At 41.4% G+C, this 21898-nt stretch overlaps 1 long non-coding RNA gene across 1 annotated transcript in view; it reads right to left on the bottom strand.

Moving 5' to 3' along the window:
• Positions 1 to 20917, bottom strand: part of LOC116940147 (uncharacterized) — a 37812-nt gene extending 16895 nt beyond the window's left edge. Inside the window, exons 1-3 of the long non-coding RNA XR_012941241.1 lie at positions 20487 to 20917; positions 16583 to 16672; positions 15833 to 15947 (exon numbers count right to left, since the gene is read on the bottom strand). This is a non-coding gene — a long non-coding RNA (uncharacterized LOC116940147). The remainder of the gene's footprint in view (positions 1 to 15832; positions 15948 to 16582; positions 16673 to 20486) is intronic.
• Positions 20918 to 21898: the final 981 nt, after the last annotated feature.

Below are 21898 nucleotides of genomic sequence, written 5' to 3'. Positions count from 1 at the left end.
GGGAGACAAAATGGGTCCCCTGCATGCCGAAAGTGTGGGTGGCACGTGTACGGGTGTGGGATTGTGCTGGCTGCTGGGAGGGCGGGTCGAACCTTGTACATACCTTTCTTCCCTTCTTTCTCTTTCCCCTCGCGGACTATGTATATAGTGTTGGGGTTATTTTCCCCACGCGGATTGTTCATTGTTAATTATTCTGGTTTTATATTGGGGGTCACACTTTGCCAATGAAGAAATTATGGTCAGCCGGATTGGCTGTGGGGAAATTTGAGGAGTTTTAAAATATTTTTTTCTCCTCTCCCCTTCAAAATTTCGGGAGTTTCCCAGCTGAGTTGGCTGGATTTCATAAAGGGGGGGTAGTGTAGTGACACAAATAGGGTCACTGTACTGTAGCGCCCGACACTAATTCTGGAGTGCCGCTGAGCGCCGGGAACCTCCACAGGAGGCTTGAGGGACACGTGACCGGGAGCTGGGAGCTCCTGACTTGATATAGCAGGGGGCGTGGCCGAGGGCGGAGCAAGGCCGCGGCCAGGGGATAAAGGGGGAGCCCCGAGCGGAACCGGGGCTCGTTTGTGGGTATCAACTCGAGAAGTGGTCGCTCTTCGCTCCTCGTATACCGTGAAGTCTAAGCTGGGGATCGTGGGTCAGGCAACGTGTGTGCTGATGGCCCGTTCGTTCAGTTAACTGACATGCACATAGCGAACAGTATAGCCACACCTAGCTATAGAACTTAAGTGTTAAGTAGGTTGTTTATTAAACATGTTGCCTCCAAGCATAGTGTGTGCGCGCCTCTGTATGTACACACTACACAGATAACCTGCAAACGTGCAGTGCAGCAGTTAACGGCTGACCACGAGTGTGCTAACACGGGAGCCCCAACACCCTCCAGCGTGGATCGAGAATGATGCACAGACAACAGTGCGAAGGAGCAGCGAGCAAGGAGCAGCGAGCAAGGAGCAGCGGGGCCGCGAGGGAACTATAGCTGTGGACCAAGCCTGCCATTCTACACATCGTTGTGGGACTTAAGGTATTGTTCAGAAAGAAGGAGAAACATTACCTTAACACTCACTCACTAATTTTAACTGTACCTTGTACAAGTTGTGGGACAAGAAGAATCTCAGCTTGCATGCCTCACACACCATAATAAGAGAATTGTGTATGGTCGCGTTACCATGAGATAGCCTTATGCTTTTTTTATCACACGATTGTGTGATCCGATGGTTGACGTTTTCTAACTATTTGATATGCATTTGACAACACATTCTGTGCGAATATTGCCACTTTGAGGTGTTGCCTATTGTTCTGGTTTAACGACGTGATCGTCAGATTTGACCATTGATGCTTTTATGATCCAGTACGGATTGATGAGTACGTATATTTGCATGGGCACTGTTATTGGATTTCTGATAAGAGTTTTTGGGTGTGAGTGTAAATTGAGATTAAAGTTGCTTAGATTAAAAACAGGTTTCCGAGTGCTTCTTTCCTAAATTTGTGCATTATTGTCGAAATGACGAACTGCGGTGAGATCTGAAACGCGAGACCTGACATAATTACACACATAATTGTTGAGGCGAGAATAATAAATGTTAAAGCGAGAATCATAACTATTAAAGTGAGAAGCAATGATAGTATCACAATTGGTGATACATACCCCTAAACAACGAAAACGGACTTTATCGCAAAATATTCTTGCAACCCCTTCAACACAACTCATCCACTCAAGGTAAGATCATAAAATATATAGGTTAAGGTAAATCTTTTTTTTAAATGCTGTTTTAGATTCTGTGCTTTTTTATGCTAAACATTTTCTTTTTGTGTCATTGCTTAAAAATGACACAAATACGTTCTCTAATAAAACATGAAAAGTTTTATTCTGAGGGAAAATTCCCCTTTATACGTCATTTCGTTATGTCGCAACTTTTCGGTCCCTAACCCCGACGTATATCGGGGACCCCCTGTACCAGGCAAGGTAGGTAACATGTCGCCACCGTGGCACTAATAAAATCTATACGAATGCATTGGCCATTCGACTTGAAACGATCCTTCCAGAAATAATTCACCTCCCCCAGACTGGCTTCATAAAAAAGACAAAGACATGACTCAGAATAAGAGAACAATAACAGATGTGCTTTTGTGATCGGAACAAAAACTAAACAGCAAGCATAGGCAATTACGCTGGATGGAGAAAAGGCAGTCAATAGGGATATTCTCTTCCAAACAATGCAACGCATGGGCTTCCCTGAATAATTCTTAGCACTATGCCAACTACCATTCATTCTTCCCACTGCTTCTGTCAGAACTAAAGGGTGGATTCTAGATTTGAACCTTTCGTGACTGCAAGGATCCATACTCTTTGGTTTTTTCGGTAAAGTCACGTAGGTAAAATAAACTAAATCAAAGTAAAAGAAAACAAATCAAAATAAAAGAAAACAATTAAATTACAACGTTTCGGAGGCAACACAAGCTTCCGTCATCAGGTGGAACAGTCACAGCAAGATCGCTGCATCAAGTGGGGAGGCTCTGAGAGCCTCGAGCTTAAATACAGGTTAAGGGGGGGGGGGGGGAAGAGCCAAGTAGGGCACATTGATGTTGTGTGGAGCTAAGTTAATCCGTCTTTTGTTATGTTGAGGGTGCGGGGGATGCAGTGAGTCACTGCACGGGGGCAATGGAAAAATGGAAGCAAAAATGGAAAACTTCTTGAAGTTTTGAAGAAAACTTCTTGACTTCTCCAAGACGGAGGTTCTTTGCAAACCAACCGGCTACCATGAGAGATTCGTTCATGAGGCCATTCACATATACAAGCACAGAGACAATTTCAACCGAGAAGATGGATTCAGGCTTAGTAACCACTGGAAAGATGTTTTAAATCATTTCTGTTCTTAATTAATTGTATTTTTACGATGACCTTCAGACCGCAGCTCTTTTGCCAGCATTGCCTCTTAATACCTCTCACACCACGGTTAATGGTATAGTTTTACAACATGGAGTATACTAGGGCCTCGCAGCTGTCTCTCTCCCCCTCCTCTGTTCCGACCATGGACGAACTCGTCCGTCTGAACGGGGCCCGTAGCTATCCGTGGTGCTGAAATTTGAGGGTAAGAATCCACCCATGTTTTCGCCATATAGCATTGTGATATATAACGACTTATTGTTGGTAGCTTAGCTGATTGGAGAATATAGAGTTTATTGATAACATGAAGGTAATTTATATTTTAGTTTTTATTGGTTCACTATATAGTACTGTGAATAGCTCAGATGTGTAGTCATTTCTGTGACCAGTCACTAGCTAATCACTCAGTTATTTCAATGCTAAATTCGCCTAGTTATTTCAATGCTAAATTCTCCTGTTTGATTTGTACTAAGTGCCTCGGTGAATGTGTATGCTCTGACTTTAACGTAGCTATTTCTGTAGCAGTTACAAGCTAATCACTCAGCTATTTCAATGCTAAATTCTATGCTAATTCCATTGTCACGGGGTGCCTCTGCGGATGTGTATGCCTTAACTTAGCTATTTCAATGCTAAATTCTATGCTAATTCCTTTAACAATGGGTGCCTCTGCGGATGTGTATGCTTTAACTTTTAACATAGCTATTTCTGTGACCAGTCACAAGCTAATCATTCAGCCATTTCAATGCTAAATTATATGCTAATTCCTTTGTCAAGGCGCTTTGTTCCTCTCACACAGCTTAAAGGCCGTGATCTGAAAGTGGCTCTTTCACTCCAGCGCTGTCCAACCAGACAGCCTCGCCCCTTCACCTGATGAAGGCCGCTTGTGTTGTGGCCGAAACGTCGTGAGAATATTATTGTGTTATTTTATTTTATCAATTTATTATTTTATTCTCATTCTACGTGACTTTACCGAAAGAACCAAAGAAGATGAATCATTGCAGTCACGAAAGCTTTAAATCGAAAAATGGAAAAGTTCGGAAAGAATATGCTGTGTGCTTATAAGGTAGCTAAAGTTTTGACTAAGTTTATGACATCTTTCCAGTGGTTGCTTAATTTAAAACCATCCTCTCAGTTGAAGTTGTGTCTATGTTTGTATATCTCGATGGCTTAATGGACAAATCTTTGGTAATAACCGGGAGGTTTGCATAGTACTTTGGTATCGGAGAAAACAATCTCATGAGAACCCGCTGTGTTGAGACAATGATCAGCTATGGCTGACGACTTCGTTCTGCCGTGTTTTAAATCTGATTTATGCTCGCGAATTCGGTCAGAAATATGTCGTTTTGTCTCCCCGATATAGCAGTCACCGCAGATACAACTCAATTTGTAAACACCGGGGTACTGTAAGTCAGGGATGACATCCTTTACGGATGGGATCAGATCACGGATTTTGTGTACTGTATTGAATCGAACCTGGATCTTGTGTTTGTTTAGAATTTTGGAAATCTTTTTGGTAACGCCTGCTATGTATGGCAGTGTGATGATTTTGATCGGAGTGTCAAGTGGTTGTTTCTGTATGGTGGGAGAAACAGCTTGGTGGATGATACGGTCAGAGTAACCATTCATCTTGAGGGCTAGATGTACATGTTTTAATTCACTGGTCAGGTGGTGTTGGTCAGAAATGCAATGAGCTCTATGGTATAATGTTTTGATGAGATAATTATTTTGAGCCGGGTGGTGGTGGGAATCAGCCTTCAAGTAGGAATCTGTGTGGGTGGGCTTCCTGTAAACAGAATGTCCCAAAGACCCATCAGTCCTCCTTTCAAACAGAACATCCAAGAATGCCAGCTTGCCATTTTTCTCCACTTCCATGGTGAATTTGATGGATGGGTGTCTGGAATTTGTGGTCTAGGAAATGGTTCAAAGCTGGGAGGCCATGTGGCCAAATGACGAAAGTGTCATCCACATATCTCTTCCACAGGGAAGGACTAAGGGTGGATTTCTGGATGGCGTCTGATTTAAATTTCTCCATGAAAACATTGGCTATCACTGGTGACAAGGGGGAACCCCATAGGTGTACCCTCATTTTGTTTGTAGAAGGTGCCATTCCAAGTAAAGTAGGTGTTGGTGAGGCAGTGCCTAACCAGCGCAGGTACATCAGGGTCCAGTCCATGTTGGACCAAATCTTCAATTATTGTTATGGTATCAGGTACTGGACCTTGGTGAACAGAGAGACCACATCAAAGCTGACGAGGATATCGTTAGGAGATAGTACGATGTCTTTGACCATAGAAACCAATTGGGTTGAGTTAAGTACTACCACCTCAGCAGTACTCCGATACCAAAGTACTATGCAAACCTCCCGGTTATTACCAAAGATTTGTCCATGAAGCCATCCAGATATACAAACAGACAACTTCAACCGAGAGGATGGTTTTAAATTAAGCAACCACTGGAAAGATGTCATAAACCAAGTCAAAACTTTAGCTACCTTATAAGCACACAGCATATTCTTTCCAAACTTTTCCATTTTTGTTTCCATTTTTCCATTGCCCCCGTACAGTGACCCACTGCATCCCCCGCACCCTCAACATAACAAAAGACGGATTAACTTAGCTCTGCACAACATCAATGTGTCCTACTTGGCTCCTCCCCCCCTTAACCTGTATTTAAGCTCGAGGCTCTCAGAGCCTCCCCACTTGATGCAGCGATATTGCTTTGACTGTTCCACCTGAAGACGGAAGCTTGTGTTGCCTCCGAAACGTCGTAATTTAATTGTTTTCTTTTATTTTGATTGAATTGTTTTCTTTTCTTTTTATTTATTTCATTTTACTTACGTGACTTTACCGAAAAAACCAAAGAGTATAAAGGGTGGATCTCAAGTGGATTCCCTCTGAGTAAAGACATAAGACTGGGATGCCCTCTAATGTCCCTCCTTTTCACGAAAGCTAAAGAACCACCGGAAATAGCTCTAGGGACATCTAATACAATAAAGGGGTCACAAGGTCTAAAAAGAGAAAACGTTAAAATAATTTTATTCGCTGATGACATTCTCCTAACATGCACTAACGCCTCCGAATCTATTCCAAACATGCTTGATATTCATATTCTTAGTTTTTTCGGTAAAGTCACGTTGAAGGGAAACAACAAAATAATAAAATATATATAAAACAATAAAAAAATTCTCACGACGTTTCGACCATTACTCAAACGGTCGTCTTCAGGTGTGTTGGTTTGCATAAATTTATAATTATAAAATTAATTATAAAATTATAAATTTATAAATGTATGCAAACCAACACACCTGAAGACGACCGTTTGAGTTATGGTCGAAACGTCGTGAGAATTTTTTTATTGTTTTATATATATTTTATTATTTTGTTGTTTCCCTTCAACGTGACTTTACCGAAAAAAACTCAGAATATGAATTACTGCAGTCACGAAAGCTTTAAATAAAAATTTATGCTTGATATTATCCATAGCTACAGCACAACAACAGGGTATAAGTTAAACATAGCGAAATCAGAGATTATGCCACTTATACCTTGTATTCAAATCTTTCCTGAGATTTTGAACACCCAGTTTGTCGAGTCACCAAACAGCATAAAGTTTCCCAGGGTAACAATGAGCCACCTACCTTCACCTTTCTCTGCTAACTTCCCTCCCTTCCTACATTCAACATGTACACACTTGAACATCTGAAATGCACACTACCTCTCCCTCCGAACCACAATACAAATAATTAAGATGATGACCCTGCCCAAGTTTATTTTTCTAATTCATACGCTTCCTGTCACTATTCCAACACGCTTCCTTAAAAAAACGTAACTTGTCCACTTCCTCTTTTGTATGGAGTCACAAGAACCCTAGGATAGACCTGCAGACTTTAACTGTCCCAAACACTAGAGGAGGTTATGCCCTCCCGAACTTCAGCTGCTATAATTGTGCTACAACTGTGAAGCTATTATATGGGTTTCTACACCAGGACAAATCTTGGACGTGGCCTTCCTGGTTCTTAAACAAGCTAAACCAGCTCAGATAGTGAGGCTAATATTTGTCGAACCAAGCAACTGTACCCCCCCCCCCCGCCTCTCAACCCACCAGTGGTCCTCAAAATTTACTTTGCAAAACTGGAATCACCTCCAGAAACAAATTGTACTCCCCCATGTGGGGAAACCCATCACTCAAAATAGATAAAAAGTCCATAATATGGCCTGAATGGTGAAATAAAAACACAAGGTTAATTCGAGACGTAGGGACTTAGAGAAAATTATGACCATTACACAACTTATGTACAGAATACCACACACCTGCTTCCCAATTTATTCGGTATTCTCAACTCAAGAGTGGCCTTGCGAGATAAGGAGCTATCATTACACCATTCTGCCCCTCAAACTACGGAGAGGCTCTTGAACTACGAACAAAACAAAAATCAAGCTATCTGATAGTTACGCTCTGCTAACAAAACAAGCATTCATATTACAAAAAAAAACTGACAAAATCTGGTCTTCCCTTCATAGTGCCCCAATAGGAAATGACGAAAGACACGAAATCTGGGCTAGTAATCCACAAAATATCCACTCAGCCCCCATCAGGGAAACCCACTTTGAATTTCTCCATGGCTGTTATTTAACTAAGAGCCAAATTATTATTATTTAACTGAGAGACAAATTCGACAAAAGAACTGCCCCCAACTGCCCATTTATGGCCCCCAGATACTCCTCAAACTTACAGACCATGCCTTCTGGGACTGTTCTAATATTAACACGTTTTTTTCAGACGATCACATGCTACTTTAATCACATTCACAAAACGAACATCTCACCCTCACCAGAAACAACCTAACTGGAGCTGAACCCTCAAGGCCTCTCCAGGGAGGCAAACACATTTTTCCAAATATTTCATGTTGTTCCAAAATGCACCATTAGAGCCAACTGGAACGAGCACATCCCCCCCTCCCCATCACTGTAGGTATGGGTCAATACATTGTAAAAAATAGCTACTATAGTGCATCTGAATGCAAAATTTAGGGACGGGGGAAGCATATCACCAAACTTGGAATCCCTTCACGGCTTCTACTCCAGTGGGCATTGATTTTTAAAATCGTCCATTTAGGAATTTGGGCAGCCCCCCATCCCTCCCCTTCAACGCCCCCCCCCCTTTTATTTTTCCTGCCCCCCCCCCCACCCCTGTCAATTACCTAGAGGATTATCCGAGTTTTGGAAGTAGACAACAATTATGTAGAATTTATTGAAACACATGGCATAGACAGGTTCAAAAACGTTGGTAATAATAATAATAATTATACTTTGCATTGTGTCTATACTGGTGTCCTCTTTGAGCACTCAAATCATTTGTTCAATGAAATCTTTTTGGAAAAAAAAGTTGTTTGACTATATACAGCTCAACATGTTGTAATGCATTTGAGTAAAAACTTTAAAATGCCACCACTATTCAAAACCAACACGCCCCAGTAATTTGAACTATTTTGGTACATTTCTGACCATAGTATGATCAAACCTGTCCTACCACATTTTTTTACATGCCCTGAATGTGACTCAAGAGCTTTCAAGATCACAGTAAACCTAACCCTGCTCAGAGAGGCTAGTCTTTAGTGAACAATTATATATTGGGTACATCCAATGCACAACTGCTAACCCTTAACAAATGTCCAATGCGAGGTCTCGGATTACACTGTGTAACAATTTTTTCTTTATTTTTTGTTCCTGGGTAGTGTTATTTCCAAATTGCGTATGCTTCAAAAGTACAGAAAATAGCTATTATTCTCCACAAACTTTGCTTTTGTGACCAGGACAGTGATATAGATTCAGTGCCGAGTAAACTTGGAGTAACTTCTAGAACATTCTAGAACTTTCCAGTAATATAAATAGTGGTGTAGTGCCATAATTGGGCGGTATGGTTATCACCATTGATTCTTACCTGCAGTAGCGGACATCTGCCAACAGAGGGTGGTAGATAGGATAGGTGGGATGAGTTGGGCCGTTGGGCCACCAGGGAACCCAGACGCCAAGAGGGGGGCTGAGGGGATACCGTATATTACAGGGCCCCTAAAGAGTCCGAAAAGGAAGGTGTGGCTAGGGGCGGAGAGACCCTAAAACAGGTATAAAAGCCAGACCCCTGAATGGGTCCGGTAGTCATCGTCCACCTGAAGACCTGGGGATCTGAAGAACCACTCTGAAGACTGAAGCGAAGAGCCCAAAGGGCAGGACCCGAACCCCTGGCTAGGGTCGGGTTCAGATCTTACCAGCCTAGGGTAGAGCTAAAAGCAGAGTGAGGGCACATTAGTCCGGAGGGCTACCTCCCCAGGGTATCGGGTGTAAGGTGCCGTTACCCCTTGTGTTATGTACCCTTAGTTATAATAAACGTGTTGCCTCCAGCAAGTCGCGTTCTCCCTGCTTACCCACTACAAGTAGTATAAGCCCACCAGTTCAGTTTAGTTTCAGCTGCCTAAGTGGATACACATCTGCATTTTCTGAGATGGCATCAAGAGGCTGCAAGCATCCAGCAGACACATTTTGCAATGTCTGCAGCCAATTTATCAAGACAAGAGCTAAACCGTACTCTGTGGAAGCATCTGCTAAGGTGTGAGGCCTACAAGGCATATTTCGGCATGCCTGTCGGGGATCAAGGCAAACCCTGGGCACCTGCGAGCAATGCAAAAAAACTCTGGAAGGTAAGATGGACAATTGTTGCTCGGAATTTTATGTTATAAAATTTGTTTAAAAAAATGTTATTGTAAAAGTTTTTAATTTTAAAATGTTTAACAATTTTCAATGTTATTGAAAAAATATATCATATATGAAAAATGTTGTGAGAATCTCTTACACATTAGTGATGGGTGAAATAAATGTCTTTTTGTAGGATGGTACAGAGGGAAAAAGAGATCCATGAAGTTTGCTATCCCAAGAATTTGGCTGGAACACATTGACCACTCAAGCAACTGCTACTTCTGCATGGTGGACCCTTCCAAATGTCAGACTGGCAAGAATGCACCTGCTGTCACCTATCCAGACCTTCCTTCATCCATCGCTCCGGTGCCATACCGCCATGAGCTCCCCGAGCCAATTCCTCTGGAGAGAAAGCAGCCGTCTTTAAAAGAAAGCAGCAAGTCAGAGAACGAGGAAAACGTTGTAGATCCAGATGACAATTTCAGAGGTGGAGCTGAGGAGAGAAACCCATACAACCCCAACCAAAAAGACCTCAATGACTTGATCACCAAGTCCAATGCCGAGCTTTTGACGTCTAGGCTCAAGCAGTGGAACTTGTTGGATGAAAGTGTGCTCGTCGTAGATCAGAGGAAGGGTCACCAACTTTTTTGCAGCTTCTTCAGCCGTCAAGATGGGCTCTGCCTCTGCCACAATGTGACCAGTCTGTTCAAGGCAATCGGAATCGCCTGTAACCAGAATGAGTGGCGCCTCTTCATTGACAGCTCATTCAGGAGCCTCAAAGTCGTGCTGTTCCATAATGGTAACAAGTGCCCGTCTCTTACCCTGGCTCACTTGGTGCACCTCAAAGAGGATTACAACAGCATCAAGACCTTGCTGGACGCCTTGAAGTATGATGAGTACGGCTGCGAGGTCATCGGAGACTTCAAAATGGTGGAATTCCTGATTGATCTCCAAGGCGGTTTTACCAAGTTTCCCTGCTATCTTTGCCCTTGGGACAGCAGGTACACCAAAGCGCACTACCACAGGTGGGACTGGCCACAGTGGACCGAGTACTCTGTGGGGAGGAACAATGTCAAGTGGGAGCCACTGGTGGACCCCCGGAAGGTGCTGATGCCACCACTACACATCAAATTGGGACATATGAAACAATTTATCAAAGCTGTAGTAAAGGAATCGGCAGCCTTCAAGTACCTTTAAGACTTCTTCCCTAAGCTGTCTGAGGCAAAGGTCAAAGCCGGTGTCTTCGTCGGACCACAGATAAAGAAGATCCTGGAGTGCAATTAATTCCCCAAGAAGCTCACTAGTAAGGAGATAGCGGCTTGGGACAGCTTTGTCGCAGTGGTTCGTGGCTTCCTGGGAAATCAAAAGGTCGAAAACTATGTGGAGCTGGTTGAGACTCTGGTGAAGGACTATGGCACAATGGGCTATAGGATGTCCCTCAATGTCCATATCCTTGATGCTCATCTTGATAAATTAAAGGAGAACATGGCAGCGTACTCGGAGGAGCAAGGCGAGCGCTTGCACCAAGATATACTGGACTTTGAACGTCGCTACAAAGGAAAGTATAGTACTTGATTTGGAGCTTGTGACTGCAGGAATTACTATTTGGCTCTCTTGGTAAAGTCACGCAAAAAGAGAACATAATAAATTAAATAATAGCATATGTTTTGATCGCAACACAAGCAATCATCATCAGGTACAAATGAAAGAGAAAACAAACCTAGTAAACTTAGATATATAATGCAATACAACACAGATAGTCGGCTAACATAACAGTCAACACCCTACCTGGTTGATTACATTCTTCCAAAGATTGCTAAATTTGAGAGAGAGACAAAACACAGAACCGGAGACATAGACAGACACATAAGCAGAGAGAGATACCACAGAGACACAGAGAGGGAACACACACATAGGCACATAGAGAAACAACGCCTCTGTGTCGAGGCCTTAAATAGAGAGAGAGGGGGGCAGAGAGATAGAGGGCGGGAGTAGAGAAATTAGCATGTCAATGAGAGACTTGGAGCCTTCGTAACTGCAGTAAATAAGAGCAACAAAACGAGGGGAGACAGAGAGAGAAACCACACTAAATCAAACAAACTTAGTAAAATTTGGAAATGTAATGCAATGCAACAGAGTCGGTCAACACTTAATGAACGCATAGCCTGGTTGATTACGTTCTTCCAATGATTGCTAAATTAGAAGTTAAGTGTGAAATTTGAGAGAGAGACAACACAGAGACACAGAGAGAGAAAGAAAACAAACTTAAAACCTTCCCGTAGAGGTGTATTAAACTTGATTTGGAGCTTTCGTGACTGCAGGAATTACTAGGTTTGTTTTCTCTTTCATTTGTACCTGATGATTGCTTGTGTTGCAATCTAAAGGTCATATGCTATTATATAATGTATTATTTTCTCTTTCTACATGACTTTACCGAAAGAACCAAAGAGTAATTCCTGCAGTCACGAAAGCTCCAAATCAAGTTTGATCCACCTCTAGGGGGAGGTTTTAAGTTTGTTTTCTCTCTCTCTGTGTCTCTGTGTTGTCTCTCTCTGCTTGTGTGTCTGTCTTTTTGTCTGTGTCTTGTCTCTCAAATTTCACACTTAACTCCTAATTCAGCAATCTTTGGAAGAACGTAATCAACCAGGCTATGCGTTGTGTGTTGACCGACTCTGTGTTGCATTGCATTACATTTCCAAATTTTAACAAGTTTGTTTGATTTAGTGTGTTTTCTCTCTCTGTCTCACCTCGTTTTATTGCTCTTATTTCCTGCAGTTACGAAGGCTCCAAGTCTCTCATTGACATGCTAATTTCTTAACCCCCACCCTCTATCTCTCTACCCCCCTCTCTCTCTATTTAAGGCTTCGACACAGAGGCATTGTTTCTCTGTGTGCCTATGTGTGTGTTCCCTCTGTGTGTGTGTGTTATCTCTCTCTGCTTATGTGTCTGTCTATGTGTCTCCAGTTCTGTTTTTGTCTCTCTCTCAAATTTAGCAATCTTTGGAAGAAAGTAATCAACCAGGTAGGGTGTTGACTGTGTTATGTTAGCCGACTATGTGTGTTGTATTGCATTATATTTCTAAGTTTACTCGGTTTGTTTTCTCTTTCATTTGTACCTGATGATTGCTTGTGTTGCAATCGAAACATTATATGCTATTATTTAATTTATTATGTTCTCTTTCTACGTGACTTTACCGAAAGAACCAAAGAGTAAGGACAGTATAACGAGAACGTGATGGGAGACTACATTTGGGGGCTGATTCGTGAACGTGATTTACAGTACAATCGTAAATCTCAAAATACTCACTTCTAAATCTTTTGTAGAAATTTTTGTATGACTTTAGTATAAATACATGTTATTTGACTTTATATGAACGAAAAGACAAATTCGCCCGTTTTCTCTTTGAAAAGAGGTAGATTTCAAATGATCACTGTCCTGGTCACATAAGCAAAGTTTGTTGGGAATAATAGACATTTTCTATACTTTTTAGACACAAGCAATTACGAAATACACTTACTACCCAGGAACAAAAATTGTGTTGCATAGTGTTATTTCTTCAAAGAACCTGATTAAAAAAATGCAATCATGATTAGTGAAAGGAACATCTCTGAAGTCTCTACCGCAGGGGCACTCGCTCCAGGTGCCTCCATTTAGCAGGCAGCATGTCAAAGTGAATTATCCATTGAGTGTCGAATGTTGAAGTTCATAAGTCCACAGAGTCTCGGTGTTGATCTGGCATGACGAAGGGCGAGTCGACTCATGTTTCTACAACAGAAAACGTACTTCTCACCTCCCAACACTTCAAGCATACCAGTGCAAATGCAGGCGAGATCTGGTTATTAATAAGTAATGTGTAAAACTGTATTGTGCTCATAAAACAATCATTCATAATTGAGTTTGGGTCAGATCACAAAAGTAAACATTATGTGTCATCAATCATCCACCTGACACAGCCAATTAATGAAGTTTGTACGTGAACAATCATGCCAATATATCACTGCTTCGGGACACCGATAATATGTTGGCTTGACGGGACGAAATATTAGCATAATTACTACTATAATGAGCCAAGAATGTCTGTTTGTGTGTAACGCGCGTGACGTCACTCCACATGCCGCACCCCCCCCCCCCCATCATTAACATTCATGAGCGGGTGGATTTTTACACTCACGCAGAAGGTCGAGCGGAAGGAAACTCTTTTTTCTGCAAATTCGCTTTAAGTTTGACGTTTCTTTATTGAAAGTAAATCTAATAAATCATTATATGCAGCAACAAAGTGGATTTGGTGTCTTTATTTATTTCTTCAGCACTTGAGACAAAAGATAAGTCTAATTTATACTTCTACATTATGGTTAAAGACATTTTTCGGTGATTTTCCACATTGTATCGATTTCCAACCGAAAGCAGAAGAGAATAAAGTATTAGAGCAGTGAATTTGAACAAATTGAAGGTCAGTTATATATAGTGCTACAGTGACATGAAGTGGGTTGTTTTGACGTAGGTTTGTGCAAGAATCACTGCCATTAATACAGCGCTACAGTGAAATGCAGTGAAGTGTTTGATGACATACTTTTGCGCAAGATTCACTGCCATTAAATTTACACAAGATCCAATTATACTGTGCTCAATTTTTTAATAAATATTACAGCTTCCATACTCTTTGGTTCTTTCGGTAAAGTCACGTAGGTATAAAATAAAATAAATCACCACAGCTTCCGTCCTAGGATGGGCAAAGACGCTAGTAATAACTTAACAAAGGAACATCAAATACAAACACAATTGTCGGCAACAAGAACATTCGCATGATGATAACGTTAATGTTCTATGCAAACTACTGATTTTTGGCCAAGACTTATATAGAATTAATTGAAATGCACAGAAAAAAATAGAATTCAACTGAGCTAACAGCTCATAAACGTATGATTGGGTAATAAATATACAATTATATAACCTTTATAAGAACAAAACTGTATTTAAAGCATTTGAAACAAACAAACCATTGTTAAAACATTACTAATAATTTATTGTAACTAATTATGACTAACCAGTATCATTATGTAAATGTGTACCTCTTTAATATAGCTCACGTAATTTATTATAATTTAACATAACCATCCAGTACAACTAATAAACTATGACTAACTCATTTACTCAAGTAAACATTTCTTGTAATAAATTACATTTATCTCTAAGTATCATCACTAGCTGCCACTTCTCTGCTCCCTTGTGGGTGCACATTGGAGACATCACACCTCCTATTTAAGGACCAAAACTTCAGGACATTCTCACAATCCATATTAACTGCGTGATGACACTTGTTATAACCATTAGCAAACATGTGAAACTCAATTGTTACATTTCGTGAGGTTGCCAAAGTAATAATAACTTGACACGCTTGTTCACGTGACTTTATTAATTGGCTGTATCGGGTAGAGGGTTTACAACACACATTTTAATTTCGCAATCTGACCGAAAAAACTATTATGAATCATGATTTTGGTTGTGAAAATATACATGTTATTTTTCACGCATTTCAAGCATTGCCTTTCTTTCTCAGGTGGGAGGGGACTGCACTTCCATTCCAAGAAACAATATAAATAGAACAATCATAATAGAATGAATGATTAAGTAAATAGTTAAAGAGCCATTCATCCATAAGTTTCGATTTAAAGCTTTCGTGACTGCAGGGATTCATCTTCTTGGTTCTTTCGGTAAAGTCACGTAGGATGGAAATAACTTTACCGAAAGATCCAAGAAGATGAATCCATAAGTTTGTTTCTAGCCACAAAATGCTTAATATAACATACATTAATTCACTGAATAGAAATTATGTAAAATTAATTCGTAGGTGAGGCTTCCAAATCAAATTTCCCAAGGTAACATTGGATACTGGAATTGTTCCAATTGCATTGATTTCCATTTGTAAAGCATGGCTTCAATAACCAATACCACCACAGCTGTCGTGTTGTTTTGGTAACACGAGTTATTTAAAAATTGTTGGGCCCAAAAATTTGAGCTGTGCCTTGACCATGTGCAGTGAATGATTTTTTAAAAATGTCTGTTTTGGTACTGAATATTATTGTGATAATAAAATAAATACACTATTGTGTTCATAAGATATTTAAATTTGTTAAATGAAATCATTCCAATCAGTATTGAAGGCATAGTTATACATTGGGAGTTATTATAGTTAATAGTACTATGCCATTGAATACCAAGCAATTAATACTCAAGGGCCAGGCCATTCGGTACCTACATGCAGGTGGGAGTGTTTAACTTGATAAGAAAGCGGCACTCTCCGTAGATGCAGTAGTGCTTGTCATTCCCTTGACATTCCCCAAAGTGTTGTTCTCCCTTGTCGAGTCTGACCTCTGCAAAGAGAGACATTTGGGCAAAAACATATACAAAGGTCAATTTCTTAATTAAAACAAAGGAAACATATGTCTGTTTTTTCATAGACTGGTGAAATGCTGCTAGCAAGCATAAAACTGAAGCCCAACAGCACACATGGAACAAGTGGTGTGGCCATTGCACGTGAGTGAGGTTTATGGCCATATGGTACCAGGAAGCCATTTAATACCGAGTTGACCTAGGGGAGGTATAGGCCAGGTTTAGATTCCAGTTGATTGTGCTAGGCTAGGTCTGCTTAGAGGTTACATTAAGTGTCAAAGTCTTGCTGGGAAGGTGGTTGCGACACAGACCCAGATATTATGGGCTAACCGAGATGCCTGGCAGATATACCACTTGTACTCTCACTGCGAACTCACTGCGTTGTATCAGCTTAGCACTCTACTCGATGTTGTGATCACTGCTTCTCTGCCTCCTATTGATGCGGAATGGAGGATTAGTTAGTTAATTTCTTTAAAAACCTTCTTTTACAAAAGCCAATCTTGACAGCTCTGGTATCCGCTGTCCGCATGTCTACTCAGCTCCGAGTTAAAACATGGGCTGATGTGCTGCAAGTTATCAAATACACAAGATGGGCACACACACTCCCACAAAATACCTGAACAATCACCAGATCGCTCACTTGACCCAGCTGGACATGGATTGGGTGACACTGTACCATCTGCCAGTGCAAATGTTGATAATCCTGCTGCAGAAAGAATTGAAGCGTTTGAAACACATACACATGATTAATATTGCTTTACCATCACACTGGATGGTAAGCAGATTACTTTGTTTACTGATATAGGGGCTATGTTTTTAAGTATTTATCATGGGTCAAAATACAATTCAGAACTTTAGGCTGACCCTGTCCCAGAAGTGTAATTAGTTCACCTTTGACCCATACTTTTTGAATTTGTAATTGTAAGAACTTGCCATTTGCGCCAAATTTCAGCTTTGTTACCCTTCTAATACATCATTAGAATTTACACGCATGGTAATCTCCATATCAGATATATTTCAGGAAAGTAATTTCATTTGAGTTTGGCGCTTTCGTGACTGCAGGAATTATTCTTTGTTTTTTTCGGTAAAGTCACATAGAAATAATAAATAATAAAATTACATAATAGCCTACGACGTTTCGATTGCAACACAAGCAATCATCATCAGGTACAGAAGAGCTAAATTTACGAGAGAGAGAAAACACATAACCGCAGATATATATACAGACACAACAGAGGATACAGAGAGAGAGAGAGGTGGGAGCACGAAAGCGCCAAATTCAAGTTTCAACCACCTCTTCGGGGAGGTATGAAGTCTGTGTCTTTGTGTTCTCTGCTGGTGTGTCTACCTTTGTGTCTTGACTTAGGTTTGTGTCTCTGTGCTGTCTCTGCCTGTGTGTGTGCCTTGGTGTTTCTGAGTGTGTGCTGTTTCCTCCATAGCCTCCACGCCGCCCCTTGCTTCATGCTCCATGCTAATTTGTGTCCCATTGTCCCTCCGAGCATGTATAGTTTCCTCCGTAGCCCTCGCGCCACATGCTAATTTGTGTCCCATTGTATCTCGGCCCCGCCTTCTCTGTCTATTTAAGACCTTGACACAGAGATGCTGCTTCACTGTGTGCGTGTCTCTCCCCATGTGTCTCTGTGCTAACTCGTTCTGCTTGGATGTCTATATATGTGTATGCGGTCTGTATATTTTTTAAATTTCACACTTAACTTGCAATTTAGCAATCTTTGAAATAGCGTAATCAACCAGACCATGCGTTAATTGTGTTTTGACCGACCGTCTGTGTTGCGTTATATGGTTTCCAAATTTTGCTAAACCATGTTTGATTTAGTGTGCTCCCACCTCTCTCTCTCTGTATCCCCTGTTGTATCTGTGTCTGTATATATATCTGCAGTTGTGTTTCCTCTCTCTCGTAAATTTAGCTCTTCTGTACCTGATGATGATTGCTTGTGTTGCAATCGAAACGTCGTGCGCTATTATGTAATTTTATTATTTCTTATTTCTACGTGACTTTACCGAAAAAAACAAAGAATAATTCCATTTGTGGGCCTCAACAATTGTGAAAATTACATTCCCATGGAAAATGCGTCATTATCTCAATAAGACGATCACTGCTGACTTTCCACTACATTGTGCAACCTCACCATGTGGTACCCCATTTTCTGACTATGAATAGGGGAGGATGATGATTACATATTTAAATGTTGGTCATAGGGCCAATGAACACATTTTTAAAGAGAGAACATGGTGCATTTGTGCCAACCACTATTACAGAATTAGCCACATCTCGGCGTACAGTTGAGACGCACTTTGTGAAAGGACATTTAAAGACATGAAGTTATGTATTACTCTCACAAGGCAGGGTCACTAAGCAGCTGATATATTGAAATGAAAAATAGCTTTCGTGTAGCGTACAGTATCCATAACCTGCTCTGATGTCTATTCATGCCTCTGTGCATTGTAATGCACCAATAAAAAGTGAAAAGAAGTGAAAAAGACCCCAGGTTGAAAACTGGAGGAAGGATTATGGGGTTAAGAAATAGGGTTTGTTAATGGAAGGACTATCTTTAGTAACTGGTTGGGTCGCTGGTTGTGGTTATGGGTAGTGGCTAGTGTGTTCTGCACATAATCTCTGAACCCTTTTCCTATGATTATGTATTTATCATCTGTTTAGTTTTGCTGTTTTATGTTAAACTAAACAATTTTTTTTTTATTTTACCAGGTAAGGCCCACTGAACTATATAGCTCTTTTCAGAAGCGACCTGGCCACCAGTGAAAGCTCAACAAAGTGGTTTATCACGTGGAAATTTACAGCAGCCACATACTCTGAATGCATATTTTTAAATGATAATATTTTGACATGTTTTTAAATGTGGAAGGAAAAACCAGAGAAACCGGAGGAACCGGAGGACCCGGAGAAAAAATACACGCGACCGCAAGAACATGCAAACTCCAAATATACAGGCATCATCAGGGACAAGATTGAACCAGGCTAGGTCGCTAACATCTCGCCACCGTGGCACCCCGTTGTTGATATTCACATCCTGAGTCACTGCAGTTGAGATGTGCTGAGACATTGCTTTAAAATAAACGCTGTCTCAGAACACCCTTTGGTCAAAGGATTTTATTTTATTAAATTTGTGTGGAACACATACCACATCAATTTCATTGTTCAGTTTCAAAGGCAACATGATTTCAATTGTATGTAAAATTATTTGAATCCTAAATGTTCAACTGAACCCACCAGCATCACCCTTCCATATCCATGCATTTAATAGCAACTTACGAGGCTACACCACTTGATAGTATTTCAGTGGTGTTTTTTTCTCATGGACACCTGAACTTCCATAAGAATGTAGAATTTACAGCATTGACTTAGTACCTCCAACACGGATAAGCATGACAACAATGCACGTTACGGACAGATAGGATAAATTCTAGATTTAAAGCTTTCGTGACTGCAAGGATCCATACTCTTTGGTTCTATTCGGTAAAGTCACGTAGCTGATCATTGTTACAACGCTGTGGGTGATCACGATATAATTTTCTCCGATAGCAAGGTTCTTTGCAAACCCACGGGTTTTTATCAAAGATTTGTTCACGAGGCAATTCAGACCTACAAACACAGACACAATTTCAACCGAGAAGATGGTTTCAAATTAAGCAACCATTAGAAAGATGTTCTAAATCGAACCAAACATTAAACTAATTTTCAATGGTACAGTATATTTTTCAAGTAGTGGTACCCCAAACTTTCGCAGCTCTTAAATTCCCTTTTCACACCATCAATATGTAAACTCCCCCCCCCCCCCGCGCCAACCGGCATGTGCACCCGCATGTACACCACCTCTATGCTAAGTCGGCCAATCAAATGTTAAATTTTTATGCTAATTCCTTTGTCAAGGCACCTTATTTCCTCGCACACAGCTTAAAGGTCGCGGTCTGAGCGTGGCTGTGTTTCACTCCAGCGCTGTCCTCGAGACAGCCCGATCCCGTCACCTGATGAAGGCCGCTTGTGTTGTGGCCGAAACGTCGTGATTTTTGTTGTTTTATTTTTTACCTACTACGTGACTTTACCGAATAGAACCAAAGAGATAGGATAAAACTTAATGTAATAATCTTCTCTGGCGCTGTCATTTACAAAGATTATTATACAAGACCCAATTCTGACGTTCAATTAGCATTTACAGTTCACCAAAACAGTTTAAAAATAACTCCGCAGGAAGCTACAGTAGGGTACTTTATAGCATCACAAACCATACAACACTGGCAAGTTACATCCGACCCAAAGGATATACTCGGAATTCACGTATATCGCATGTTTACACTTAAGCTTTACGGTTACACAGGTCATTATCACAGGATTTGTGGTTGTCTTAAAAACAGCTGTAGAGTAACTCCAATAGACACGCAGAAAGCACTTTCTAAAGGCCACTCCGTGAAGCCAGCCGAGCCTGACTGACGCCGCCCACTTAGCCACAGCACTGCGTGACGGTTCAGTTGCGAGCTCGACTTACCCACCACACAAGCTGCCAGCACGGCCCTCAGCGTGTGAAGCTCCATGTAAGTCGTAGCCTTCGGTCGGCGAACATCAAGGTGTGCGTGTAGGAGGCGGCGTTGTTGTTGTTGAACGAGCTGCCCGCCGCCCAGGCAGGCAGGCAGGGCGGCGCGCACACCTGTCTGGCGGACACAAGCCTCGATTGCTTCAGACGCTCCACACTCGGCCGCGTCCAAGGCAATGTAAAACCACCACCTTTTAGCTAGCTTGAATTATACAACCTGTCGACATGCATCGATCGGTCACGTTCAATCCGTTCATCGTTTTAGCCCCATCCCATCTGTGCAGAGGTTCGGTACAACCTTGATGCACGCAAAGCCGAAAGTGCTTCCGCCTGTTGCCTGTACAGTGTCGCTCTGCCCCACGTGACGCGCACTCTCCCGTCGGAGACAGGAGGGAGGAGGGGGGGATCGCATTCCACGCCCTTATTCACCCTCCCTCATCTACCTGGCCCACCTGTATTCTATTAAACTAAAGTTATTACACGCTTTTTTATTAACGCACTCTGTCTGTTGTTGTCGTTGTGGTATCCTCAAATCGTGTAACTCAATTTTAACACACTTCCCAATGTGGTATCGACTGCAAACTTGGTATGCTTATGTCATGCTGATGACGATACTATATTCTATCATTTAAAATAATAAATATATTTTAAACATTCTTTTTTATACGTTATGTTTCGGCTTGGGTCTAATTGTCCACGCTCAACTGACGTTGGCTGTAATTGGCCACGGTCCCCTTACGTTGTGGCGAGCTTCGGGGCCACTTCCTGAAGTCGTGGAGTTCTGACATTACTACTAGTACATTTCATAAAACCGTGTTTAAAAAAAGGGTTTTTTTAATGACTTATTTTTATTTGAAAACAGTTGAGGCGCATTTAGCCTACATAGCTCTTTTTCAGAAGCGACCTGGCCACGAATTATGTATTTATTTACGTATGTATAGGGTCTTCTTTGGTTCTTTCGGTAAAGTCAACGTCGTGAGAATATTATTGTGTTATTTTATTTTATCAATTTATTATTTTATTCTCATTCTACGTGACTTTACCGAAAGAACCAAAGAAGATGAATCATTGCAGTCACGAAAGCTTTAAATCGAAATTTATGTATAGGGTGCCACGGTGGCGAGATGTTAACTACCTTGCCAGGTATACAGGAGGTCATGGCTTCGATTTCACCCCGACGCTTGTATATTAAGAGTTCACATGTGCTTCTCGTGGTCGCGTGGATTTTTTTCCGTCGGAGCCGTGCCTGCAACGAAGCCACCTCCGAGCGACGGGGCCGACGCTGCTCTTCCCTCAGCACCCCCCAAATGAACACACACATAGAGCCCCGAGCGGAGGTCACCTGGCTGACAGGTTTTCACCCAGAA

The sequence above is a fragment of the Petromyzon marinus genome, chromosome 8, assembly GCF_048934315.1.
Source record: "Petromyzon marinus isolate PM22_M1 ecotype Great Lakes invasive population chromosome 8, UKy_Petmar_22M1.pri1.0, whole genome shotgun sequence".
In the NCBI taxonomy this organism is placed as follows: Eukaryota; Metazoa; Chordata; class Hyperoartia; order Petromyzontiformes; family Petromyzontidae; genus Petromyzon; species Petromyzon marinus.
Note: the sequence above shows the minus strand (reverse complement) of the source record. Positions and strands in the feature narration are given on the sequence as shown.